Raw genomic sequence first — 25,869 nt, 5'->3', positions numbered from 1 at the left:
AGCTGTCCTTCTCACCTCTTGGCAGCCATCGTCCCCAGAGAAATGAAGATCTGTGTTTGGCCTATGTTCCCTAGGGCAATCACCATGAGCCTTGGCCCAGCACGTGGATTCGACAGAATGGCACATCCCTTCAGGCATCCTTCTTTCCAGGAAGCATCTGAGGTAAGCCTTCACATGTGGCAGGGCGCAGGTGAGTGAGGAGGGCCTCAGTTGGGTCAAGGATGAGAACTCATATGGTCCTGAAGAGAGCTGATGACCAAAAAATCATGCTCAATAGGATTACGCTGAGGCCTAACAGAGGGATCCAGGGGCAGGATGGCCTGCATTTTTGGTCCATTGCAGAGCCCTGGGTGTGGGTGTGTGTGTGGGTTTGGGTGTGGGTGTTGGAGCAGCCTCTCGCTCGAGGAAATCCCTTGAGACTCCTCCCAGTGTAGGAGGATTCCACATATCCAAGATGTGTTGCCACCTGTGGTTTTCTATCCTGCTCCATAGTGCCAGGGCCCACATGTTCTGAAGCCATGGGTGGAGTCTTTCCTTAAGCCTTTCTGCTTTGAATTTTGTGTTTCAGGCCAAGCCTTGGCATGGGCTCACCACAGCCAGAATGTTCCGCAGTGAGTGGCTCTTTTGGTTGCTACCGATAGGCCCCAGAGAATTTTGAACTATGGGCTGGCCGCCCTCACAGCAGCCAGTACAGGGTAGTCTTTTGGCAACCTCCTGCCTACCAAGGAGGAATGTCTGCTGCTGCCCCAAATTTATGGGCTCACATCTGGTGCACTCACATGCCTTCATTACAGCTGTATTCTAGTCAGAGAGCACATCGAGGCAGTGTTTTCTTCCTTGGCCCCAGGCGGAACATCTCTAGAGACCTCTGTGCACCTAGCGTCAGAGTATGATCACCAACTGAGGGAATGGTCCCTTGTGGTGTGTGCTTTATGGCTTCCCAAATCCTGCCAGTAGGGAAGGCTCATGCCCCCTGCCTAGAGATGGTGAGAGGCAGGCAGGAGCCTATCCTCAGGTGCTTGGAAGCAGGATGCTGCTCGTTATTTCAAGGGCTGGAAGCCATGCCGTGGTCTTCAATGGGGTTGTGCCAGGACTCTGTGAGGGATCATGGTGCTTTGTTGGAGCCACTTGATCCGAATGGGGCCTCTGATGGGGTCTGCATGCATACACAGGACCATAGCTTCTCCTGGGTTGGTCGTCCTCTCCGGAAGCCACTGGTTTGTCAGAGAGCCCCCTCCAGAGGAGAAAAGGCTTCTGGGTGTCCATTCCCCCATGAAGGCTTTGCAGAGCCCTTGGGCATCCCGTTATCATGTCCATCGTGAGGCCCTGTTGACCTGAAGGGGAGGGGTGGTCCCGGGATGTGGGCTGAGGAGGGTGTAGCTGCATGGCTGTTGTTTGGTGGCCTTGCACGGGCCACAGTAGGGAATGCTGCCACAGAAGAAATTGGCCCTGTTTGGGAATCTCTGTGGTCCCCAAGGAGGAATGCTTGACATGGCTCCCCATCCACCAGATCGGAATGCGGGTCTTGAAATTCAACTCGATTGACCTGAAGTGTAGTAAGACTGAGCATGGAGGCACCATTTCATGACGTGTTGCCCTGGGGAGCAACCACGCAGATCTCTGTGCATGTCGAGGCAGAGCACGAGGATGGACTGAGCTTATGGTCAGTTGTGGGGTGTGCTTGAGTGACTTCCAAGAAGTGTTGGTTGGGAGGATGTGGGGCCAGGCCTGGAGGTGGTGAGAGGCAACAAGGACCCTTCATCAGGGACTTGGCAGCTAGATGCTCTTGGCTCTTGTGAGAGCTGAAGGGCTGGTCCCTTGCTGGAATGGGGTTTCCCAGGTCTCTGTGAGGGATCATGGGCCTTCAGATAGGCCAGTTTTTCAGACAGGCCCTTTCATGGGTTCTGCATACAGATAGAGGCCTGTGGCATCTCTTGTGCTGGCCTTCCTCTACGGGAGCCACTGCCTACCAAGAGAGCTCCCTCCAGCTCCTGTGAATGTCCACTGTGTGGGACATAAAGGCCTCATTGTCTGGGTGTTGTGCACATGGACAAGCCGAGTGTGACATCGGCCAGCACACGCTTGCCCACACCAGGGTCGGGCCCAGAGGAATGTCTCCATTCCCCCCAGAAACGCCCCCAGTGTTTTCCCCACCAAGCAGACCTGGTGCCAGGCCTTGTGCTGACTAGAGGATCCATGAGGCTAGTCCTTCCCTGGGGAGACATATACGTACTGGTTCTTTCATCTGCCCCTGACACAGTATTAAGGTACATAAGATGGCATTGATCCACCTGTCCACTCATGCCTTCATCTTTGTATGTATGGATGGATGGAGAGAGTGAGCCAAGGACGAGGGTCGAAAGGGAGGGAGCTAGAGCATTCTGGAGGAAGGGAGGCAGGAAGGAAGCTATGTAGGGAGCTGTTTGTATGCGTTTCAGCTATGTGTTCCTGTCTCTGCGTGGAGGTACATTTGGGCCCTATGTTCCTGGATGTATTGCTGCAGGTATTTCTTGTAGCATCATTCGATGCATGAGCGTGTGGCACACACGTCCCCCAATGCATCTAGCATGGAGTTGGAGTTCTCACAGCTGTCCTTCTCACCTCTTGGCAGCCATCGTCCCCAGAGAAATGAAGATCTGTGTTTGGCCTATGTTCCCTAGGGCAATCACCATGAGCCTTGGCCCAGCACGTGGATTCGACAGAATGGCACATCCCTTCAGGCATCCTTCTTTCCAGGAAGCATCTGAGGTAAGCCTTCACATGTGGCAGGGCGCAGGTGAGTGAGGAGGGCCTCAGTTGGGTCGAGGATGAGAACTCATATGGTCCTGAAGAGAGCTGATGACCAAAAAATCATGCTCAATAGGATTACGCTGAGGCCTAACAGAGGGATCCAGGGGCAGGATGGCCTGCATTTTTGGTCCATTGCAGAGCCCTGGGTGTGGGTGTGTGTGTGGGTTTGGGTGTGGGTGTTGGAGCAGCCTCTCACTCGAGGAAATCCCTTGAGACTCCTCCCAGTGTAGGAGGATTCCACATATCCAAGATGTGTTGCCACCTGTGGTTTTCTATCCTGCTCCATAGTGCCAGGGCCCACATGTTCTGAAGCCATGGGTGGAGTCTTTCCTTAAGCCTTTCTGCTTTGAATTTTGTGTTTCAGGCCAAGCCTTGGCATGGGCTCACCACAGCCAGAATGTTCCGCAGTGAGTGGCTCCTTTGGTTGCTACCGATAGGCCCCAGAGAATTTTGAACTATGGGCTGGCCGCCCTCACAGCAGCCAGTACAGGGTAGTCTTTTGGCAACCTCCTGCCTACCAAGGAGGAATGTCTGCTGCTGCCCCAAATTTATGGGCTCACATCTGGTGCACTCACATGCCTTCATTACAGCTGTATTCTAGTCAGAGAGCACATCGAGGCAGTGTTTTCTTCCTTGGCCCCAGGCGGAACATCTCTAGAGACCTCTGTGCACCTAGCGTCAGAGTATGATCACCAACTGAGGGAATGGTCCCTTGTGGTGTGTGCTTTATGGCTTCCCAAAACCTGCCAGTAGGGAAGGCTCATGCCCCCTGCCTAGAGATGGTGAGAGGCAGGCAGGAGCCTATCCTCAGGTGCTTGGAAGCAGGATGCTGCTGGTTATTTCAAGGGCTGGAAGCCATGCCGTGGTCTTCAATGGGGTTGTGCCAGGACTCTGTGAGGGATCATGGTGCTTTGTTGGAGCCACTTGATCCGAATGGGGCCTCTGATGGGGTCTGCATGCATACACAGGACCATAGCTTCTCCTGGGTTGGTCGTCCTCTCCGGAAGCCACTGGTTTGTCAGAGAGCCCCCTCCAGAGGAGAAAAGGCTTCTGGGTGTCCATTCCCCCATGAAGGCTTTGCAGAGCCCTTGGGCATCCCGTTATCATGTCCATCGTGAGGCCCTGTTGACCTGAAGGGGAGGGGTGGTCCCGGGATGTGGGCTGAGGAGGGTGTAGCTGCATGGCTGTTGTTTGGTGGCCTTGCACGGGCCACAGTAGGGAATGCTGCCACAGAAGAAATTGGCCCTGTTTGGGAATCTCTGTGGTCCCCAAGGAGGAATGCTTGACATGGCTCCCCATCCACCAGATCGGAATGCGGGTCTTGAAATTCAACTCGATTGACCTGAAGTGTAGTAAGACTGAGCATGGAGGCACCATTTCATTACGTGTTGCCCTGGGGAGCAACCACGCAGATCTCTGTGCATGTCGAGGCAGAGCACGAGGATGGACTGAGCTTATGGTCAGTTGTGGGGTGTGCTTGAGTGACTTCCAAGAAGTGTTGGTTGGGAGGATGTGGGGCCAGGCCTGGAGGTGGTGAGAGGCAACAAGGACCCTTCATCAGGGACTTGGCAGCTAGATGCTCTTGGCTCTTGTGAGAGCTGAAGGGCTGGTCCCTTGCTGGAATGGGGTTTCCCAGGTCTCTGTGAGGGATCATGGGCCCTCAGATAGGCCAGTTTACTCAGACAGGCCCTTTCATGGGTTCTGCATACAGATAGAGGCCTGTGGCATCTCTTGTGCTGGCCTTCCTCTACGGGAGCCACTGCCTACCAAGAGAGCTCCCTCCAGCTCCTGTGAATGTCCACTGTGTGGGACATAAAGGCCTCATTGTCTGGGTGTTGTGCACATGGACAAGCCGAGTGTGACATCGGCCAGCACACGCTTGCCCACACCAGGGTCGGGCCCAGAGCAATGTCTCCATTCCCCCCAGAAACGCCCCCAGTGTTTTCCCCACCAAGCAGACCTGGTGCCAGGCCTTGTGCTGACTAGAGGATCCATGAGGCTAGTCCTTCCCTGGGGAGACATATACGTACTGGTTATTTCATCTGCCCCTGACACAGTATTAAGGTTCATAAGATGGCATTGATCCACCTGTCCACTCATGCCTTCATCTTTGTATGTATGGATGGATGGAGAGAGTGAGCCAAGGACGAGGGTCGAAAGGGAGGGAGCTAGAGCATTCTGGAGGAAGGGAGGCAGGAAGGAAGCTATGTAGGGAGCTGTTTGTATGCGTTTCAGCTATGTGTTCCTGTCTCTGCGTGGAGGTACATTTGGGCCCTATGTTCCTGGATGTATTGCTGCAGGTATTTCTTGTAGCATCATTCGATGCATGAGCGTGTGGCACACACGTCCCCCAATGCATCTAGCATGGAGTTGGAGTTCTCACAGCTGTCCTTCTCACCTCTTGGCAGCCATCGTCCCCAGAGAAATGAAGATCTGTGTTTGGCCTATGTTCCCTAGGGCAATCACCATGAGCCTTGGCCCAGCACGTGGATTCGACAGAATGGCACATCCCTTCAGGCATCCTTCTTTCCAGGAAGCATCTGAGGTAAGCCTTCACATGTGGCAGGGCGCAGGTGAGTGAGGAGGGCCTCAGTTGGGTCGAGGATGAGAACTCATATGGTCCTGAAGAGAGCTGATGACCAAAAAATCATGCTCAATAGGATTACGCTGAGGCCTAACAGAGGGATCCAGGGGCAGGATGGCCTGCATTTTTGGTCCATTGCAGAGCCCTGGGTGTGGGTGTGTGTGTGGGTTTGGGTGTGGGTGTTGGAGCAGCCTCTCGCTCGAGGAAATCCCTTGAGACTCCTCCCAGTGTAGGAGGATTCCACATATCCAAGATGTGTTGCCACCTGTGGTTTTCTATCCTGCTCCATAGTGCCAGGGCCCACATGTTCTGAAGCCATGGGTGGAGTCTTTCCTTAAGCCTTTCTGCTTTGAATTTTGTGTTTCAGGCCAAGCCTTGGCATGGGCTCACCACAGCCAGAATGTTCCGCAGTGAGTGGCTCTTTTGGTTGCTACCGATAGGCCCCAGAGAATTTTGAACTATGGGCTGGCCGCCCTCACAGCAGCCAGTACAGGGTAGTCTTTTGGCAACCTCCTGCCTACCAAGGAGGAATGTCTGCTGCTGCCCCAAATTTATGGGCTCACATCTGGTGCACTCACATGCCTTCATTACAGCTGTATTCTAGTCAGAGAGCACATCGAGGCAGTGTTTTCTTCCTTGGCCCCAGGCGGAACATCTCTAGAGACCTCTGTGCACCTAGCGTCAGAGTATGATCACCAACTGAGGGAATGGTCCCTTGTGGTGTGTGCTTTATGGCTTCCCAAATCCTGCCAGTAGGGAAGGCTCATGCCCCCTGCCTAGAGATGGTGAGAGGCAGGCAGGAGCCTATCCTCAGGTGCTTGGAAGCAGGATGCTGCTGGTTATTTCAAGGGCTGGAAGCCATGCCGTGGTCTTCAATGGGGTTGTGCCAGGACTCTGTGAGGGATCATGGTGCTTTGTTGGAGCCACTTGATCCGAATGGGGCCTCTGATGGGGTCTGCATGCATACACAGGACCATAGCTTCTCCTGGGTTGGTCGTCCTCTCCGGAAGCCACTGGTTTGTCAGAGAGCCCCCTCCAGAGGAGAAAAGGCTTCTGGGTGTCCATTCCCCCATGAAGGCTTTGCAGAGCCCTTGGGCATCCCGTTATCATGTCCATCGTGAGGCCCTGTTGACCTGAAGGGGAGGGGTGGTCCCGGGATGTGGGCTGAGGAGGGTGTAGCTGCATGGCTGTTGTTTGGTGGCCTTGCACGGGCCACAGTAGGGAATGCTGCCACAGAAGAAATTGGCCCTGTTTGGGAATCTCTGTGGTCCCCAAGGAGGAATGCTTGACATGGCTCCCCATCCACCAGATCGGAATGCGGGCCTTGAAATTCAACTCGATTGACCTGAAGTGTAGTAAGACTGAGCATGGAGGCACCATTTCATTACGTGGTGCCCTGGGGAGCAACCACGCAGATCTCTGTGCATGTCGAGGCAGAGCACGAGGATGGACTGAGCTTATGGTCAGTTGTGGGGTGTGCTTGAGTGACTTCCAAGAAGTGTTGGTTGGGAGGATGTGGGGCCAGGCCTGGAGGTGGTGAGAGGCAACAAGGACCCTTCATCAGGGACTTGGCAGCTAGATGCTCTTGGCTCTTGTGAGAGCTGAAGGGCTGGTCCCTTGCTGGAATGGGGTTTCCCAGGTCTCTGTGAGGGATCATGGGCCCTCAGATAGGCCAGTTTACTCAGACAGGCCCTTTCATGGGTTCTGCATACAGATACAGGCCTGTGGCATCTCTTGGGCTGGCCTTCCTCTACGGGAGCCACTGCCTACCAAGAGAGCTCCCTCCAGCTCCTGTGAATGTCCACTGTGTGGGACATAAAGGCCTCATTGTCTGGGTGTTGTGCACATGGACAAGCCGAGTGTGACATCGGCCAGCACACGCTTGCCCACACCAGGGTCGGGCCCAGAGCAATGTCTCCATTCCCCCCAGAAACACCCCCAGTGTTTTCCCCACCAAGCAGACCTGGTGCCAGGCCTTGTGCTGCCTGGATGATCCATGAGGCTAGTCCTTCCCTGGGGAGACATATACGTACTGGTTATTTCATCTGCCCCTGACACAGTATTAAGGTACATAAGATGGCATTGATCCACCTGTCCACTCATGCCTTCATCTTTGTAAGTATGGATGGATGGAGGGAGTGAGCTAAGGATGAGGGTCGAAAGGGAGGGAGCTAGAGCATTCTGGAGGAAGGGAGGCAGTAAGGAAGCTATGTAGGGAGCTGTTTGTATGCGTTTCAGCTATGTGTTCCTGTCTCTGCGTGGAGGTACATTTGGGCCCTATGTTCCTGGATGTATTGCTGCAGGTATTTCTTGTAGCATCATTCGATGCATGAGCGTGTGGCACACACGTCCCCCAATGCATCTAGCATGGAGTTGGAGTTCTCACAGCTGTCCTTCTCACCTCTTGGCAGCCATCGTCCCCAGAGAAATGAAGATCTGTGTTTGGCCTATGTTCCCTAGGGCAATCACCATGAGCCTTGGCCCAGCACGTGGATTCGACAGAATGGCACATCCCTTCAGGCATCCTTCTTTCCAGGAAGCATCTGAGGTAAGCCTTCACATGTGGCAGGGCGCAGGTGAGTGAGGAGGGCCTCAGTTGGGTCGAGGATGAGAACTCATATGGTCCTGAAGAGAGCTGATGACCAAAAAATCATGCTCAATAGGATTACGCTGAGGCCTAACAGAGGGATCCAGGGGCAGGATGGCCTGCATTTTTGGTCCATTGCAGAGCCCTGGGTGTGGGTGTGTGTGTGGGTTTGGGTGTGGGTGTTGGAGCAGCCTCTCGCTCGAGGAAATCCCTTGAGACTCCTCCCAGTGTAGATGGCTTCCACATATCCAAGATGTGTTGCCACCTGTGGTTTTCTATCCTGCTCCATAGTGCCAGGGCCCACATGATCTGAAGCCATGGGTGGAGTCTTTCCTTAAGCCTTTCTGCTTTGAATTTTGTGTTTCAGGCCAAGCCTTGGCATGGGCTCACCACAGCCAGAATGTTCCGCAGTGAGTGGCTCTTTTGGTTGCTACCGATAGGCCCCAGAGAATTTTGAACTATGGGCTGGCCGCCCTCACAGCAGCCAGTACAGGGTAGTCTTTTGGCAACCTCCTGCCTACCAAGGAGGAATGTCTGCTGCTGCCCCAAATTTATGGGCTCACATCTGGTGCACTCACATGCCTTCATTACAGCTGTATTCTAGTCAGAGAGCACATCGAGGCAGTGGTTTCTTCCTTGGCCCCAGGCGGAACATCTCTAGAGACCTCTGTGCACCTAGCGTCAGAGTATGATCACCAACTGAGGGAATGGTCCCTTGTGGTGTGTGCTTTATGGCTTCCCAAAACCTGTCAGTAGGGAAGGCTCATGCCCCCTACCTAGAGATGGTGAGAGGCAGGCAGGAGCCTATCCTCAGGTGCTTGGAAGCAGGATGCTGCTGGTTATTTCAAGGGCTGGAAGCCATGCCGTGGTCTTCAATGGGGTTGTGCCAGGACTCTGTGAGGGATCATGGTGCTTTGTTGGAGCCACTTGATCCGAATGGGGCCTCTGATGGGGTCTGCATGCATACACAGGACCATAGCTTCTCCTGGGTTGGTCGTCCTCTCCGGAAGCCACTGGTTTGTCAGAGAGCCCCCTCCAGAGGAGAAAAGGCTTCTGGGTGTCCATTCCCCCATGAAGGCTTTGCAGAGCCCTTGGGCATCCCGTTATCATGTCCATCGTGAGGCCCTGTTGACCTGAAGGGGAGGGGTGGTCCCGGGATGCGGGCTGAGGAGGGTGTAGCTGCATGGCTGTTGTTTGGTGGCCTTGCACGGGCCACAGTAGGGAATGCTGCCACAGAAGAAATTGGCCCTGTTTGGGAATCTCTGTGGTCCCCAAGGAGGAATGCTTGACATGGCTCCCCATCCACCAGATCGGAATGCGGGCCTTGAAATTCAACTCGATTGACCTGAAGTGTAGTAAGACTGAGCATGGAGGCACCATTTCATTACGTGTTGCCCTGGGGAGCAACCACGCAGATCTTTGTGCATGTCGAGGCAGAGCACGAGGATGTACTGAGCTTATGGTCAGTTGTGGGTTGTGCTTGAGTGACTTCCAAGAAGTGTTGGTTGGGAGGATGTGGGGCCAGGCCTGGAGGTGGTGAGAGGCAACAAGGACCCTTCATCAGGGACTTGGCAGCTAGATGCTCTTGGCTCTTGTGAGAGCTGAAGGGCTGGTCCCTTGCTGGAATGGGGTTTCCCAGGTCTCTGTGAGGGATCATGGGCCCTCAGATAGGCCAGTTTACTCAGACAGGCCCTTTCATGGGTTCTGCATACAGATAGAGGCCTGTGGCATCTCTTGTGCTGGCCTTCCTCTACGGGAGCCACTGCCTACCAAGAGAGCTCCCTCCAGCTCCTGTGAATGTCCACTGTGTGGGACATAAAGGCCTCATTGTCTGGGTGTTGTGCACATGGACAGGCCGAGTGTGACATCGGCCAGCACACGCTTGCCCACACCAGGGTCGGGCCCAGAGTAATGTCTCCATTCCCCCCAGAAACGCCCCCAGTGTTTTCCCCACCAAGCAGACCTGGTGCCAGGCCTTGTGCTGACTAGAGGATCCATGAGGCTAGTCCTTCCCTGGGGAGACATATACGTACTGGTTCTTTCATCTGCCCCTGACACAGTATTAAGGTACATAAGATGGCATTGATCCACCTGTCCACTCATGCCTTCATCTTTGTATGTATGGATGGATGGAGAGAGTGAGCCAAGGACGAGGGTCGAAAGGGAGGGAGCTAGAGCATTCTGGAGGAAGGGAGGCAGGAAGGAAGCTATGTAGGGAGCTGTTTGTATGCGTTTCAGCTATGTGTTCCTGTCTCTGCTTGGAGGTACATTTGGGCCCTATGTTCCTGGATGTATTGCTGCAGGTATTTCTTGTAGCATCATTCGATGCATGAGCGTGTGGCACACACGTCCCCCAATGCATCTAGCATGGAGTTGGAGTTCTCACAGCTGTCCTTCTCACCTCTTGGCAGCCATCGTCCCCAGAGAAATGAAGATCTGTGTTTGGCCTATGTTCCCTAGGGCAATCACCATGAGCCTTGGCCCAGCACGTGGATTCGACAGAATGGCACATCCCTTCAGGCATCCTTCTTTCCAGGAAGCATCTGAGGTAAGCCTTCACATGTGGCAGGGCGCAGGTGAGTGAGGAGGGCCTCAGTTGGGTTGAGGATGAGATCTCATATGGTCCTGAAGAGAGCTGATGACCAAAAAATCATGCTCAATAGGATTACGCTGAGGCCTAACAGAGGGATCCAGGGGCAGGATGGCCTGCATTTTTGGTCCATTGCAGAGCCCTGGGTGTGGGTGTGTGTGTGGGTTTGGGTGTGGGTGTTGGAGCAGCCTCTCGCTCGAGGAAATCCCTTGAGACTCCTCCCAGTGTAGGAGGATTCCACATATCCAAGATGTGTTGCCACCTGTGGTTTTCTATCCTGCTCCATAGTGCCAGGGCCCACATGTTCTGAAGCCATGGGTGGAGTCTTTCCTTAAGCCTTTCTGCTTTGAATTTTGTGTTTCAGGCCAAGCCTTGGCATGGGCTCACCACAGCCAGAATGTTCCGCAGTGAGTGGCTCTTTTGGTTGCTACCGATAGGCCCCAGAGAATTTTGAACTATGGGCTGGCCGCCCTCACAGCAGGCAGTACAGGGTAGTCTTTTGGCAACCTCCTGCCTACCAAGGAGGAATGTCTGCTGCTGCCCCAAATTTATGGGCTCACATCTGGTGCACTCACATGCCTTCATTACAGCTGTATTCTAGTCAGAGAGCACATCGAGGCAGTGTTTTCTTCCTTGGCCCCAGGCGGAACATCTCTAGAGACCTCTGTGCACCTAGCGTCAGAGTATGATCACCAACTGAGGGAATGGTCCCTTGTGGTGTGTGCTTTATGGCTTCCCAAAACCTGCCAGTAGGGAAGGCTCATGCCCCCTACCTAGAGATGGTGAGAGGCAGGCAGGAGCCTATCCTCAGGTGCTTGGAAGCAGGATGCTGCTGGTTATTTCAAGGGCTGGAAGCCATGCCGTGGTCTTCAATGGGGTTGTGCCAGGACTCTGTGAGGGATCATGGTGCTTTGTTGGAGCCACTTGATCCGAATGGGGCCTCTGATGGGGTCTGCATGCATACACAGGACCATAGCTTCTCCTGGGTTGGTCGTCCTCTCCGGAAGCCACTGGTTTGTCAGAGAGCCCCCTCCAGAGGAGAAAAGGCTTCTGGGTGTCCATTCCCCCATGAAGGCTTTGCAGAGCCCTTGGGCATCCCGTTATCATGTCCATCGTGAGGCCCTGTTGACCTGAAGGGGAGGGGTGGTCCCGGGATGTGGGCTGAGGAGGGTGTAGCTGCATGGCTGTTGTTTGGTGGCCTTGCACGGGTCACAGTAGGGAATGCTGCCACAGAAGAAATTGGCCCTGTTTGGGAATCTCTGTGGTCCCCAAGGAGGAATGCTTGACATGGCTCCCCATCCACCAGATCGGAATGCGGGTCTTGAAATTCAACTCGATTGACCTGAAGTGTAGTAAGACTGACCATGGAGGCACCATTTCATTACGTGTTGCCCTGGGGAGCAACCACGCAGATCTCTGTGCATGTCGAGGCAGAGCACGAGGATGTACTGAGCTTATGGTCAGTTGTGGGGTGTGCTTGAGTGACTTCCAAGAAGTGTTGGTTGGGAGGATGTGGGGCCAGGCCTGGAGGTGGTGAGAGGCAACAAGGACCCTTCATCAGGGACTTGGCAGCTAGATGCTCTTGGCTCTTGTGAGAGCTGAAGGGCTGGTCCCTTGCTGGAATGGGGTTTCCCAGGTCTCTGTCAGGGATCATGGGCCTTCAGATAGGCCAGTTTATTCAGACAGGCCCTTTCATGGGTTCTGCATACAGATAGAGGCCTGTGGCATCTCTTGTGCTGGCCTTCCTCTACGGGAGCCACTGGCTACCAAGAGAGCTCCCTCCAGCTCCTGTGAATGTCCACTGTGTGGGACATAAAGGCCTCATTGTCTGGGTGTTGTGCACATGGACAAGCCGAGTGTGACATCGGCCAGCACACGCTTGCCCACACCAGGGTCGGGCCCAGAGGAATGTCTCCATTCCCCCCAGAAACGCCCCCAGTGTTTTCCCCACCAAGCAGACCTGGTGCCAGGCCTTGTGTTGACTAGAGGATCCATGAGGCTAGTCCTTCCCTGGGGAGACATATACGTACTGGTTCTTTCATCTGCCCCTGACACAGTATTAAGGTACATAAGATGGCATTGATCCACCTGTCCACTCATGCCTTCATCTTTGTATGTATGGATGGATTGAGGGAGTGAGCCAAGGACGAGGGTCGAAAGGGAGGGAGCTAGAGCATTCTGGAGGAAGGGAGGCAGGAAGGAAGCTATGTAGGGAGCTGTTTGTATGCGTTTCAGCTATGTGTTCCTGTCTCTGCGTGGAGGTACATTTGGGCCCTATGTTCCTGGATGTATTGCTGCAGGTATTTCTTGTAGCATCATTCGATGCATGAGCGTGTGGCACACACGTCCCCCAATGCATCTAGCATGGAGTTGGAGTTCTCACAGCTGTCCTTCTCACCTCTTGGCAGCCATCGTCCCCAGAGAAATGAAGATCTGTGTTTGGCCTATGTTCCCTAGGGCAATCACCATGAGCCTTGGCCCAGCACGTGGATTCGACAGAATGGCACATCCCTTCAGGCATCCTTCTTTCCAGGAAGCATCTGAGGTAAGCCTTCACATGTGGCAGGGCGCAGGTGAGTGAGGAGGGCCTCAGTTGGGTTGAGGATGAGAACTCATATGGTCCTGAAGAGAGCTGATGACCAAAAAATCATGCTCAATAGGATTACGCTGAGGCCTAACAGAGGGATCCAGGGGCAGGATGGCCTGCATTTTTGGTCCATTGCAGAGCCCTGGGTGTGGGTGTGTGTGTGGGTTTGGGTGTGGGTGTTGGAGCAGCCTCTCGCTCGAGGAAATCCCTTGAGACTCCTCCCAGTGTAGGAGGATTCCACATATCCAAGATGTGTTGCCACCTGTGGTTTTCTATCCTGCTCCATAGTGCCAGGGCCCACATGTTCTGAAGCCATGGGTGGAGTCTTTCCTTAAGCCTTTCTGCTTTGAATTTTGTGTTTCAGGCCAAGCCTTGGCATGGGCTCACCACAGCCAGAATGTTCCGCAGTGAGTGCCTCTTTTGGTTGCTACCGATAGGCCCCAGAGAATTTTGAACTATGGGCTGGCCGCCCTCACAGCAGCCAGTACAGGGTAGTCTTTTGGCAACCTCCTGCCTACCAAGGAGGAATGTCTGCTGCTGCCCCAAATTTATGGGCTCACATCTGGTGCACTCACATGCCTTCATTACAGCTGTATTCTAGTCAGAGAGCACATCGAGGCAGTGTTTTCTTCCTTGGCCCCAGGCGGAACATCTCTAGAGACCTCTGTGCACCTAGCGTCAGAGTATGATCACCAACTGAGGGAATGGTCCCTTGTGGTGTGTGCTTTATGGCTTCCCAAAACCTGCCAGTAGGGAAGGCTCATGCCCCCTGCCTAGAGATGGTGAGAGGCAGGCAGGAGCCTATCCTCAGGTGCTTGGAAGCAGGATGCTGCTGGTTATTTCAAGGGCTGGAAGCCATGCCGTGGTCTTCAATGGGGTTGTGCCAGGACTCTGTGAGGGATCATGGTGCTTTGTTGGAGCCACTTGATCCGAATGGGGCCTCTGATGGGGTCTGCATGCATACACAGGACCATAGCTTCTCCTGGGTTGGTCGTCCTCTCCGGAAGCCACTGGTTTGTCAGAGAGCCCCCTCCAGAGGAGAAAAGGCTTCTGGGTGTCCATTCCCCCATGAAGGCTTTGCAGAGCCCTTGGGCATCCCGTTATCATGTCCATCGTGAGGCCCTGTTGACCTGAAGGGGAGGGGTGGTCCCGGGATGTGGGCTGAGGAGGGTGTAGCTGCATGGCTGTTGTTTGGTGGCCTTGCACGGGTCACAGTAGGGAATGCTGCCACAGAAGAAATTGGCCCTGTTTGGGAATCTCTGTGGTCCCCAAGGAGGAATGCTTGACATGGCTCCCCATCCACCAGATCGGAATGCGGGTCTTGAAATTCAACTCGATTGACCTGAAGTGTAGTAAGACTGAGCATGGAGGCACCATTTCATTACGTGTTGCCCTGGGGAGCAACCACGCAGATCTCTGTGCATGTCGAGGCAGAGCACGAGGATGGACTGAGCTTATGGTCAGTTGTGGGGTGTGCTTGAGTGACTTCCAAGAAGTGTTGGTTGGGAGGATGTGGGGCCAGGCCTGGAGGTGGTGAGAGGCAACAAGGACCCTTCATCAGGGACTTGGCAGCTAGATGCTCTTGGCTCTTGTGAGAGCTGAAGGGCTGGTCCCTTGCTGGAATGGGGTTTCCCAGGTCTCTGTGAGGGATCATGGGCCTTCAGATAGGCCAGTTTTTCAGACAGGCCCTTTCATGGGTTCTGCATACAGATAGAGGCCTGTGGCATCTCTTGTGCTGGCCTTCCTCTACGGGAGCCACTGCCTACCAAGAGAGCTCCCTCCAGCTCCTGTGAATGTCCACTGTGTGGGACATAAAGGCCTCATTGTCTGGGTGTTGTGCACATGGACAAGCCGAGTGTGACATCGGCCAGCACACGCTTGCCCACACCAGGGTCGGGCCCAGAGGAATGTCTCCATTCCCCCCAGAAACGCCCCCAGTGTTTTCCCCACCAAGCAGACCTGGTGCCAGGCCTTGTGTTGACTAGAGGATCCATGAGGCTAGTCCTTCCCTGGGGAGACATATACGTACTGGTTCTTTCATCTGCCCCTGACACAGTATTAAGGTACATAAGATGGCATTGATCCACCTGTCCACTCATGCCTTCATCTTTGTATGTATGGATGGATTGAGGGAGTGAGCCAAGGACGAGGGTCGAAAGGGAGGGAGCTAGAGCATTCTGGAGGAAGGGAGGCAGGAAGGAAGCTATGTAGGGAGCTGTTTGTATGCGTTTCAGCTATGTGTTCCTGTCTCTGCGTGGAGGTACATTTGGGCCCTATGTTCCTGGATGTATTGCTGCAGGTATTTCTTGTAGCATCATTCGATGCATGAGCGTGTGGCACACACGTCCCCCAATGCATCTAGCATGGAGTTGGAGTTCTCACAGCTGTCCTTCTCACCTCTTGGCAGCCATCGTCCCCAGAGAAATGAAGATCTGTGTTTGGCCTATGTTCCCTAGGGCAATCACCATGAGCCTTGGCCCAGCACGTGGATTCGACAGAATGGCACATCCCTTCAGGCATCCTTCTTTCCAGGAAGCATCTGAGGTAAGCCTTCACATGTGGCAGGGCGCAGGTGAGTGAGGAGGGCCTCAGTTGGGTTGAGGATGAGAACTCATATGGTCCTGAAGAGAGCTGATGACCAAAAAATCATGCTCAATAGGATTACGCTGAGGCCTAACAGAGGGATCCAGGGGCAGGATGGCCTGCATTTTTGGTCCATTGCAGAGCCCTGGGTGTGGGTGTGTGTGTGGGTTTGGGTGTGGGTGTTGGAGCAGCCTCTCGCTCGAGGAAATCCCTTGAGACTCCTCCCAGTGTAGGAGGATTCCACATATCCAAGATGTGTTGCCACCTGTGGTTTTCTATCCTGCTCCATAGTGCCAGGGCCCACATGTTCTGAAGCCATGGGTGGAGTCTTTCCTTAAGCCTTTCTGCTTTGAATTTTGTGTTTCAGGCCAAGCCTTGGCATGGGCTCACCACAGCCAGAATGTTCCGCAGTGAGTGCCTCTTTTGGTTGCTACCGATAGGCCCCAGAGAATTTTGAACTATGGGCTGGCCGCCCTCACAGCAGCCAGTACAGGGTAGTCTTTTGGCAACCTCCTGCCTACCAAGGAGGAATGTCTGCTGCTGCCCCAAATTTATGGGCTCACATCTGGTGCACTCACATGCCTTCATTACAGCTGTATTCTAGTCAGAGAGCACATCGAGGCAGTGTTTTCTTCCTTGGCCCCAGGCGGAACATCTCTAGAGACCTCTGTGCACCTAGCGTCAGAGTATGATCACCAACTGAGGGAATGGTCCCTTGTGGTGTGTGCTTTATGGCTTCCCAAAACCTGCCAGTAGGGAAGGCTCATGCCCCCTGCCTAGAGATGGTGAGAGGCAGGCAGGAGCCTATCCTCAGGTGCTTGGAAGCAGGATGCTGCTGGTTATTTCAAGGGCTGGAAGCCATGCCGTGGTCTTCAATGGGGTTGTGCCAGGACTCTGTGAGGGATCATGGTGCTTTGTTGGAGCCACTTGATCCGAATGGGGCCTCTGATGGGGTCTGCATGCATACACAGGACCATAGCTTCTCCTGGGTTGGTCGTCCTCTCCGGAAGCCACTGGTTTGTCAGAGAGCCCCCTCCAGAGGAGAAAAGGCTTCTGGGTGTCCATTCCCCCATGAAGGCTTTGCAGAGCCCTTGGGCATCCCGTTATCATGTCCATCGTGAGGCCCTGTTGACCTGAAGGGGAGGGGTGGTCCCGGGATGTGGGCTGAGGAGGGTGTAGCTGCATGGCTGTTGTTTGGTGGCCTTGCACGGGTCACAGTAGGGAATGCTGCCACAGAAGAAATTGGCCCTGTTTGGGAATCTCTGTGGTCCCCAAGGAGGAATGCTTGACATGGCTCCCCATCCACCAGATCGGAATGCGGGTCTTGAAATTCAACTCGATTGACCTGAAGTGTAGTAAGACTGAGCATGGAGGCACCATTTCATTACGTGTTGCCCTGGGGAGCAACCACGCAGATCTCTGTGCATGTCGAGGCAGAGCACGAGGATGGACTGAGCTTATGGTCAGTTGTGGGGTGTGCTTGAGTGACTTCCAAGAAGTGTTGGTTGGGAGGATGTGGGGCCAGGCCTGGAGGTGGTGAGAGGCAACAAGGACCCTTCATCAGGGACTTGGCAGCTAGATGCTCTTGGCTCTTGTGAGAGCTGAAGGGCTGGTCCCTTGCTGGAATGGGGTTTCCCAGGTCTCTGTGAGGGATCATGGGCCTTCAGATAGGCCAGTTTTTCAGACAGGCCCTTTCATGGGTTCTGCATACAGATAGAGGCCTGTGGCATCTCTTGTGCTGGCCTTCCTCTACGGGAGCCACTGCCTACCAAGAGAGCTCCCTCCAGCTCCTGTGAATGTCCACTGTGTGGGACATAAAGGCCTCATTGTCTGGGTGTTGTGCACATGGACAAGCCGAGTGTGACATCGGCCAGCACACGCTTGCCCACACCAGGGTCGGGCCCAGAGGAATGTCTCCATTCCCCCCAGAAACGCCCCCAGTGTTTTCCCCACCAAGCAGACCTGGTGCCAGGCCTTGTGCTGACTAGAGGATCCATGAGGCTAGTCCTTCCCTGGGGAGACATATACGTACTGGTTCTTTCATCTGCCCCTGACACAGTATTAAGGTACATAAGATGGCATTGATCCACCTGTCCACTCATGCCTTCATCTTTGTATGTATGGATGGATGGAGGGAGTGAGTCAAGGACGAGGGTCGAAAGGGAGGGAGCTAGAGCATTCTGGAGGAAGGGAGGCAGGAAGGAAGCTATGTAGGGAGCTGTTTGTATGCGTTTCAGCTATGTGTTCCTGTCTCTGCGTGGAGGTACATTTGGGCCCTATGTTCCTGGATGTATTGCTGCAGGTATTTCTTGTAGCATCATTCGATGCATGAGCGTGTGGCACCCACGTCCCCCAATGCATCTAGCATGGAGTTGGAGTTCTCACAGCTGTCCTTCTCACCTCTTGGCAGCCATCGTCCCCAGAGAAATGAAGATCTGTGTTTGGCCTATGTTCCCTAGGGCAATCACCATGAGCCTTGGCCCAGCACGTGGATTCGACAGAATGGCACATCCCTTCAGGCATCCTTCTTTCCAGGAAGCATCTGAGGTAAGCCTTCACATGTGGCAGGGCGCAGGTGAGTGAGGAGGGCCTCAGTTGGGTCGAGGATGAGAACTCATATGGTCCTGAAGAGAGCTGATGACCAAAAAATCATGCTCAATAGGATTACGCTGAGGCCTAACAGAGGGATCCAGGGGCAGGATGGCCTGCATTTTTGGTCCATTGCAGAGCCCTGGGTGTGGGTGTGTGTGTGGGTTTGGGTGTGGGTGTTGGAGCAGCCTCTCGCTCGAGGAAATCCCTTGAGACTCCTCCCAGTGTAGGAGGCTTCCACATATCCAAGATGTGTTGCCACCTGTGGTTTTCTATCATGCTCCATAGTGCCAGGGCCCACATGTTCTGAAGCCATGGGTGGAGTCTTTCCTTAAGCCTTTCTGCTTTGAATTTTGTGTTTCAGGCCAAGCCTTGGCATGGGCTCACCACAGCCAGAATGTTCCGCAGTGAGTGGCTCTTTTGGTTGCTACCGATAGGCCCCAGAGAATTTTGAACTATGGGCTGGCCGCCCTCACAGCAGCCAGTACAGGGTAGTCTTTTGGCAACCTCCTGCCTACCAAGGAGGAATGTCTGCTGCTGCCCCAAATTTATGGGCTCACATCTGGTGCACTCACATGCCTTCATTAGAGCTGTATTCTAGTCAGAGAGCACATCGAGGCAGTGTTTTCTTCCTTGGCCCCAGGCGGAACATCTCTAGAGACCTCTGTGCACCTAGCGCCAGAGTATGATCACCAACTGAGGGAATGGTCCCTTGTGGTGTGTGCTTTATGGCTTCCCAAATCCTGCCAGTAGGGAAGGCTCATGCCCCCTGCCTAGAGATGGTGAGAGGCAGGCAGGAGCCTATCCTCAGGTGCTTGGAAGCAGGATGCTGCTGGTTATTTCAAGGGCTGGAAGCCATGCCGTGGTCTTCAATGGGGTTGTGCCAGGACTCTGTGAGGGATCATGGTGCTTTGTTGGAGCCACTTGATCCGAATGGGGCCTCTGATGGGGTCTGCATGCATACACAGGACCATAGCTTCTCCTGGGTTGGTCGTCCTCTCCGGAAGCCACTGGTTTGTCAGAGAGCCCCCTCCAGAGGAGAAAAGGCTTCTGGGTGTCCATTCCCCCATGAAGGCTTTGCAGAGCCCTTGGGCATCCCGTTATCATGTCCATCGTGAGGCCCTGTTGACCTGAAGGGGAGGGGTGGTCCCGGGATGTGGGCTGAGGAGGGTGTAGCTGCATGGCTGTTGTTTGCTGGCCTTGCACGGGCCACAGTAGGGAATGCTGCCACAGAAGAAATTGGCCCTGTTTGGGAATCTCTGTGCTCCCCAAGGAGGAATGCTTGACATGGCTCCCCATCCACCAGATCGGAATGCGGGTCTTGAAATTCAACTCGATTGACCTGAAGTGTAGTAAGACTGACCATGGAGGCACCATTTCATTACGTGGTGCCCTGGGGAGCAACCACGCAGATCTCTGTGCATGTCGAGGCAGAGCACGAGGATGTACTGAGCTTATGGTCAGTTGTGGGGTGTGCTTGAGTGACTTCCAAGAAGTGTTGTTTGGGAGGATGTGGGGCCAGGCCTGGAGGTGGTGAGAGGCAACACGGACCCTTCATCAGGGACTTGGCAGCTAGATGCTCTTGGCTCTTGTGAGAGCTGAAGGGCTGGTCCCTTGCTGGAATGGGGTTTCCCAGGTCTCTGTGAGGGATCATGGGCCTTCAGATAGGCCAGTTTACTCAGACAGGCCCTTTCATGGGTTCTGCATACAGATACAGGCCTGTGGCATCTCTTGGGCTGGCCTTCCTCTACGGGAGCCACTGCCTACCAAGAGAGCTCCCTCCAGCTCCTGTGAATGTCCACTGTGTGGGACATAAAGGCCTCATTGTCTGGGTGTTGTGCACATGGACAAGCCGAGTGTGACATCGGCCAGCACACGCTTGCCCACACCAGGGTCGGGCCCAGAGGAATGTCTCCATTCCCCCCAGAAACACCCCCAGTGTTTTCCCCACCAAGCAGACCTGGTGCCAGGCCTTGTGCTGCCTGGAGGATCCATGAGGCTAGTCCTTCCCTGGGGAGACATATACGTACTGGTTCTTTCATCTGCCCCTGACACAGTATTAAGGTACATAAGATGGCATTGATCCACCTGTCCACTCATGCCTTCATCTTTGTATGTATGGATGGATGGAGAGAGTGAGCCAAGGACGAGGGTCGAAAGGGAGGGAGCTAGAGCATTCTGGAGGAAGGGAGGCAGGAAGGAAGCTATGTAGGGAGCTGTTTGTATGCGTTTCAGCTATGTGTTCCTGTCTCTGCGTGGAGGTACATTTGGGCCCTATGTTCCTGGATGTATTGCTGCAGGTATTTCTTGTAGCATCATTCGATGCATGAGCGTGTGGCACACACGTCCCCCAATGCATCTAGCATGGAGTTGGAGTTCTCACAGCTGTCCTTCTCACCTCTTGGCAGCCATCGTCCCCAGAGAAATGAAGATCTGTGTTTGGCCTATGTTCCCTAGGGCAATCACCATGAGCCTTGGCCCAGCACGTGGATTCGACAGAATGGCACATCCCTTCAGGCATCCTTCTTTCCAGGAAGCATCTGAGGTAAGCCTTCACATGTGGCAGGGCGCAGGTGAGTGAGGAGGGCCTCAGTTGGGTCGAGGATGAGAACTCATATGGTCCTGAAGAGAGCTGATGACCAAAAAATCATGCTCAATAGGATTACGCTGAGGCCTAACAGAGGGATCCAGGGGCAGGATGGCCTGCATTTTTGGTCCATTGCAGAGCCCTGGGTGTGGGTGTGTGTGTGGGTTTGGGTGTGGGTGTTGGAGCAGCCTCTCGCTCGAGGAAATCCCTTGAGACTCCTCCCAGTGTAGGAGGATTCCACATATCCAAGATGTGTTGCCACCTGTGGTTTTCTATCCTGCTCCATAGTGCCAGGGCCCACATGTTCTGAAGCCATGGGTGGAGTCTTTCCTTAAGCCTTTCTGCTTTGAATTTTGTGTTTCAGGCCAAGCCTTGGCATGGGCTCACCACAGCCAGAATGTTCCGCAGTGAGTGCCTCTTTTGGTTGCTACCGATAGGCCCCAGAGAATTTTGAACTATGGGCTGGCCGCCCTCACAGCAGCCAGTACAGGGTAGTCTTTTGGCAACCTCCTGCCTACCAAGGAGGAATGTCTGCTGCTGCCCCAAATTTATGGGCTCACATCTGGTGGACTCACTTGCCTTCATTACAGCTGTATTCTAGTCAGAGAGCACATCGAGGCAGTGGTTTCTTCCTTGGCCCCAGGCGGAACATCTCTAGAGACCTCTGTGCACCTAGCGTCAGAGTATGATCACCAACTGAGGGAATGGTCCCTTGTGGTGTGTGCTTTATGGCTTCCCAAAACCTGCCAGTAGGGAAGGCTCATGCCCCCTGCCTAGAGATGGTGAGAGGCAGGCAGGAGCCTATCCTCAGGTGCTTGGAAGCAGGATGCTGCTGGTTATTTCAAGGGCTGGAAGCCATGCCGTGGTCTTCAATGGGGTTGTGCCAGGACTCTGTGAGGGATCATGGTGCTTTGTTGGAGCCACTTGATCCGAATGGGGCCTCTGATGGGGTCTGCATGCATACACAGGACCATAGCTTCTCCTGGGTTGGTCGTCCTCTCCGGAAGCCACTGGTTTGTCAGAGAGCCCCCTCCAGAGGAGAAAAGGCTTCTGGGTGTCCATTCCCCCATGAAGGCTTTGCAGAGCCCTTGGGCATCCCGTTATCATGTCCATCGTGAGGCCCTGTTGACCTGAAGGGGAGGGGTGGTCCCGGGATGCGGGCTGAGGAGGGTGTAGCTGCATGGCTGTTGTTTGGTGGCCTTGCACGGGCCACAGTAGGGAATGCTGCCACAGAAGAAATTGGCCCTGTTTGGGAATCTCTGTGGTCCCCAATGAGGAATGCTTGACATGGCTCCCCATCCACCAGATCGGAATGCGGGTCTTGAAATTCAACTCGATTGACCTGAAGTGTAGTAAGACTGAGCATGGAGGCACCATTTCATTACGTGTTGCCCTGGGGAGCAACCACGCAGATCTCTGTGCATGTCGAGGCAGAGCACGAGGATGGACTGAGCTTATGGTCAGTTGTGGGGTGTGCTTGAGTGACTTCCAAGAAGTGTTGGTTGGGAGGATGTGGGGCCAGGCCTGGAGGTGGTGAGAGGCAACAAGGACCCTTCATCAGGGACTTGGCAGCTAGATGCTCTTGGCTCTTGTGAGAGCTGAAGGGCTGGTCCCTTGCTGGAATGGGGTTTCCCAGGTCTCTGTGAGGGATCATGGGCCTTCAGATAGGCCAGTTTATTCAGACAGGCCCTTTCATGGGTTCTGCATACAGATAGAGGCCTGTGGCATCTCTTGTGCTGGCCTTCCTCTACGGGAGCCACTGCCTACCAAGAGAGCTCCCTCCAGCTCCTGTGAATGTCCACTGTGTGGGACATAAAGGCCTCATTGTCTGGGTGTTGTGCACATGGACAAGCCGAGTGTGACATCGGCCAGCACACGCTTGCCCACACCAGGGTCGGGCCCAGAGGAATGTCTCCATTCCCCCCAGAAACGCCCCCAGTGTTTTCCCCACCAAGCAGACCTGGTGCCAGGCCTTGTGCTGACTAGAGGATCCATGAGGCTAGTCCTTCCCTGGGGAGACATATACGTACTGGTTCTTTCATCTGCCCCTGACCCAGTATTAAGGTACATAAGATGGCATTGATCCACCTGTCCACTCATGCCTTCATCTTTGTATGTATGGATGGATGGAGAGAGTGAGCCAAGGACGAGGGTCGAAAGGGAGGGAGCTAGAGCATTCTGGAGGAAGGGAGGCAGGAAGGAAGCTATGTAGGGAGCTGTTTGTATGCGTTTCAGCTATGTGTTCCTGTCTCTGCGTGGAGGTACATTTGGGCCCTATGTTCCTGGATGTATTGCTGCAGGTATTTCTTGTAGCATCATTCGATGCATGAGCATGTGGCACACACGTCCCCCAATGCATCTAGCATGGAGTTGGAGTTCTCACAGCTGTCCTTCTCACCTCTTGGCAGCCATCGTCCCCAGAGAAATGAAGATCTGTGTTTGGCCTATGTTCCCTAGGGCAATCACCATGAGCCTTGGCCCAGCACGTGGATTCGACAGAATGGCACATCCCTTCAGGCATCCTTCTTTCCAGGAAGCATCTGAGGTAAGCCTTCACATGTGGCAGGGCGCAGGTGAGTGAGGAGGGCCTCAGTTGGGTCGAGGATGAGAACTCATATGGTCCTGAAGAGAGCTGATGACCAAAAAATCATGCTCAATAGGATTACGCTGAGGCCTAACAGAGGGATCCAGGGGCAGGATGGCCTGCATTTTTGGTCCATTGCAGAGCCCTGGGTGTGGGTGTGTGTGTGGGTTTGGGTGTGGGTGTTGGAGCAGCCTCTCGCTCGAGGAAATCCCTTGAGACTCCTCCCAGTGTAGGAGGATTCCACATATCCAAGATGTGTTGCCACCTGTGGTTTTCTATCCTGCTCCATAGTGCCAGGGCCCACATGTTCTGAAGCCATGGGTGGAGTCTTTCCTTAAGCCTTTCTGCTTTGAATTTTGTGTTTCAGGCCAAGCCTTGGCATGGGCTCACCACAGCCAGAATGTTCCGCAGTGAGTGGCTCTTTTGGTTGCTACCGATAGGCCCCAGAGAATTTTGAACTATGGGCTGGCCGCCCTCACAGCAGCCAGTACAGGGTAGTCTTTTGGCAACCTCCTGCCTACCAAGGAGGAATGTCTGCTGCTGCCCCAAATTTATGGGCTCACATCTGGTGCACTCACATGCCTTCATTACAGCTGTATTCTAGTCAGAGAGCACATCGAGGCAGTGTTTTCTTCCTTGGCCCCAGGCGGAACATCTCTAGAGACCTCTGTGCACCTAGCGTCAGAGTATGATCACCAACTGAGGGAATGGTCCCTTGTGGTGTGTGCTTTATGGCTTCCCAAAACCTGTCAGTAGGGAAGGCTCATGCCCCCTGCCTAGAGATGGTGAGAGGCAGGCAGGAGCCTATCCTCAGGTGCTTGGAAGCAGGATGCTGCTGGTTATTTCAAGGGCTGGAAGCCATGCCGTGGTCTTCAATGGGGTTGTGCCAGGACTCTGTGAGGGATCATGGTGCTTTGTTGGAGCCACTTGATCCGAATGGGGCCTCTGATGGGGTCTGCATGCATACACAGGACCATAGCTTCTCCTGGGTTGGTTGTCCTCTCCGGAAGCCACTGGTTTGTCAGAGAGCCCCCTCCAGAGGAGAAAAGGCTTCTGGGTGTCCATTCCCCCATGAAGGCTTTGCAGAGCCCTTGGGCATCCCGTTATCATGTCCATCGTGAGGCCCTGTTGACCTGAAGGGGAGGGGTGGTCCCGGGATGCGGGCTGAGGAGGGTGTAGCTGCATGGCTGTTGTTTGGTGGCCTTGCACGGGCCACAGTAGGGAATGCTGCCACAGAAGAAATTGGCCCTGTTTGGGAATCTCTGTGGTCCCCAAGGAGGAATGCTTGACATGGCTCCCCATCCACCAGATCGGAATGCGGGTCTTGAAATTCAACTCGATTGACCTGAAGTGTAGTAAGACTGAGCATGGAGGCACCATTTCATTACGTGTTGCCCTGGGGAGCAACCACGCAGATCTCTGTGCATGTCGAGGCAGAGCACGAGGATGGACTGAGCTTATGGTCAGTTGTGGGGTGTGCTTGAGTGACTTCCAAGAAGTGTTGGTTGGGAGGATGTGGGGCCAGGCCTGGAGGTGGTGAGAGGCAACAAGGACCCTTGATCAGGGACTTGGCAGCTAGATGCTCTTGGCTCTTGTGAGAGCTGAAGGGCTGGTCCCTTGCTGGAATGGGGTTTCCCAGGTCTCTGTGAGGGATCATGGGCCTTCAGATAGGCCAGTTTATTCAGACAGGCCCTTTCATGGGTTCTGCATACAGATAGAGGCCTGTGGCATCTCTTGTGCTGGCCTTCCTATACGGGAGCCACTGCCTACCAAGAGAGCTCCCTCCAGCTCCTGTGAATGTCCACTGTGTGGGACATAAAGGCCTCATTGTCTGGGTGTTGTGCACATGGACAAGCCGAGTGTGACATCAGCCAGCACACGCTTGCCCACACCAGGGTCGGGCCCAGAGGAATGTCTCCATTCCCCCCAGAAACGCCCCCAGTGTTTTCCCCACCAAGCAGACCTGGTGCCAGGCCTTGTGCTGACTAGAGGATCCATGAGGCTAGTCCTTCCCTGGGGAGACATATACGTACTGGTTCTTTCATCTGCCCCTGACACAGTATTAAGGTACATAAGATGGCATTGATCCACCTGTCCACTCATGCCTTCATCTTTGTATGTATGGATGGATGGAGAGAGTGAGCCAAGGACGAGGGTCGAAAGGGAGGGAGCTAGAGCATTCTGGAGGAAGGGAGGCAGGAAGGAAGCTATGTAGGGAGCTGTTTGTATGCGTTTCAGCTATGTGTTCCTGTCTCTGCGTGGAGGTACATTTGGGCCCTATGTTCCTGGATGTATTGCTGCAGGTATTTCTTGTAGCATCATTCGATGCATGAGCATGTGGCACACACGTCCCCCAATGCATCTAGCATGGAGTTGGAGTTCTCACAG

At 54.2% G+C, this 25,869-nt stretch overlaps 10 non-coding genes across 10 annotated transcripts; all 10 read left to right on the top strand.

Annotated features, from left to right (window-relative positions):
- Positions 1–212: 212 nt before the first annotated feature.
- LOC130846940 (small nucleolar RNA SNORD115) lies at positions 213–293 on the top strand. The gene has a single exon (XR_009051735.1). It is a non-coding gene; the product is annotated as a small nucleolar RNA SNORD115 (small nucleolar RNA).
- A 2,505-nt stretch (positions 294–2,798) lies between these two features.
- LOC130847023 (small nucleolar RNA SNORD115) lies at positions 2,799–2,879 on the top strand. The gene has a single exon (XR_009051818.1). It is a non-coding gene; the product is annotated as a small nucleolar RNA SNORD115 (small nucleolar RNA).
- Positions 2,880–5,385: 2,506 nt separating this feature from the next.
- Positions 5,386–5,466, top strand: LOC130847021 (small nucleolar RNA SNORD115). Its single transcript, XR_009051816.1, has one exon. It is a non-coding gene; the product is annotated as a small nucleolar RNA SNORD115 (small nucleolar RNA).
- Positions 5,467–7,972: 2,506 nt separating this feature from the next.
- Positions 7,973–8,053, top strand: LOC130847020 (small nucleolar RNA SNORD115). The gene has a single exon (XR_009051815.1). It is a non-coding gene; the product is annotated as a small nucleolar RNA SNORD115 (small nucleolar RNA).
- A 2,506-nt stretch (positions 8,054–10,559) lies between these two features.
- LOC130847061 (small nucleolar RNA SNORD115) lies at positions 10,560–10,640 on the top strand. The gene has a single exon (XR_009051856.1). It is a non-coding gene; the product is annotated as a small nucleolar RNA SNORD115 (small nucleolar RNA).
- Positions 10,641–13,146: 2,506 nt separating this feature from the next.
- LOC130847059 (small nucleolar RNA SNORD115) lies at positions 13,147–13,227 on the top strand. The gene has a single exon (XR_009051854.1). It is a non-coding gene; the product is annotated as a small nucleolar RNA SNORD115 (small nucleolar RNA).
- Positions 13,228–15,732: 2,505 nt separating this feature from the next.
- On the top strand, positions 15,733–15,813 carry LOC130847058 (small nucleolar RNA SNORD115). Its single transcript, XR_009051853.1, has one exon. It is a non-coding gene; the product is annotated as a small nucleolar RNA SNORD115 (small nucleolar RNA).
- Positions 15,814–18,318: 2,505 nt separating this feature from the next.
- On the top strand, positions 18,319–18,399 carry LOC130847019 (small nucleolar RNA SNORD115). The gene has a single exon (XR_009051814.1). It is a non-coding gene; the product is annotated as a small nucleolar RNA SNORD115 (small nucleolar RNA).
- A 2,506-nt stretch (positions 18,400–20,905) lies between these two features.
- On the top strand, positions 20,906–20,986 carry LOC130847018 (small nucleolar RNA SNORD115). The gene has a single exon (XR_009051813.1). It is a non-coding gene; the product is annotated as a small nucleolar RNA SNORD115 (small nucleolar RNA).
- Positions 20,987–23,492: 2,506 nt separating this feature from the next.
- LOC130847017 (small nucleolar RNA SNORD115) lies at positions 23,493–23,573 on the top strand. The gene has a single exon (XR_009051812.1). It is a non-coding gene; the product is annotated as a small nucleolar RNA SNORD115 (small nucleolar RNA).
- Positions 23,574–25,869: the final 2,296 nt, after the last annotated feature.

The sequence above is a fragment of the Hippopotamus amphibius genome, chromosome 2 (genome assembly GCF_030028045.1).
Source record: "Hippopotamus amphibius kiboko isolate mHipAmp2 chromosome 2, mHipAmp2.hap2, whole genome shotgun sequence".
Classification (NCBI taxonomy): Eukaryota; Metazoa; Chordata; class Mammalia; order Artiodactyla; family Hippopotamidae; genus Hippopotamus; species Hippopotamus amphibius.
This window is presented reverse-complemented; position numbering and strand designations above follow the sequence as displayed.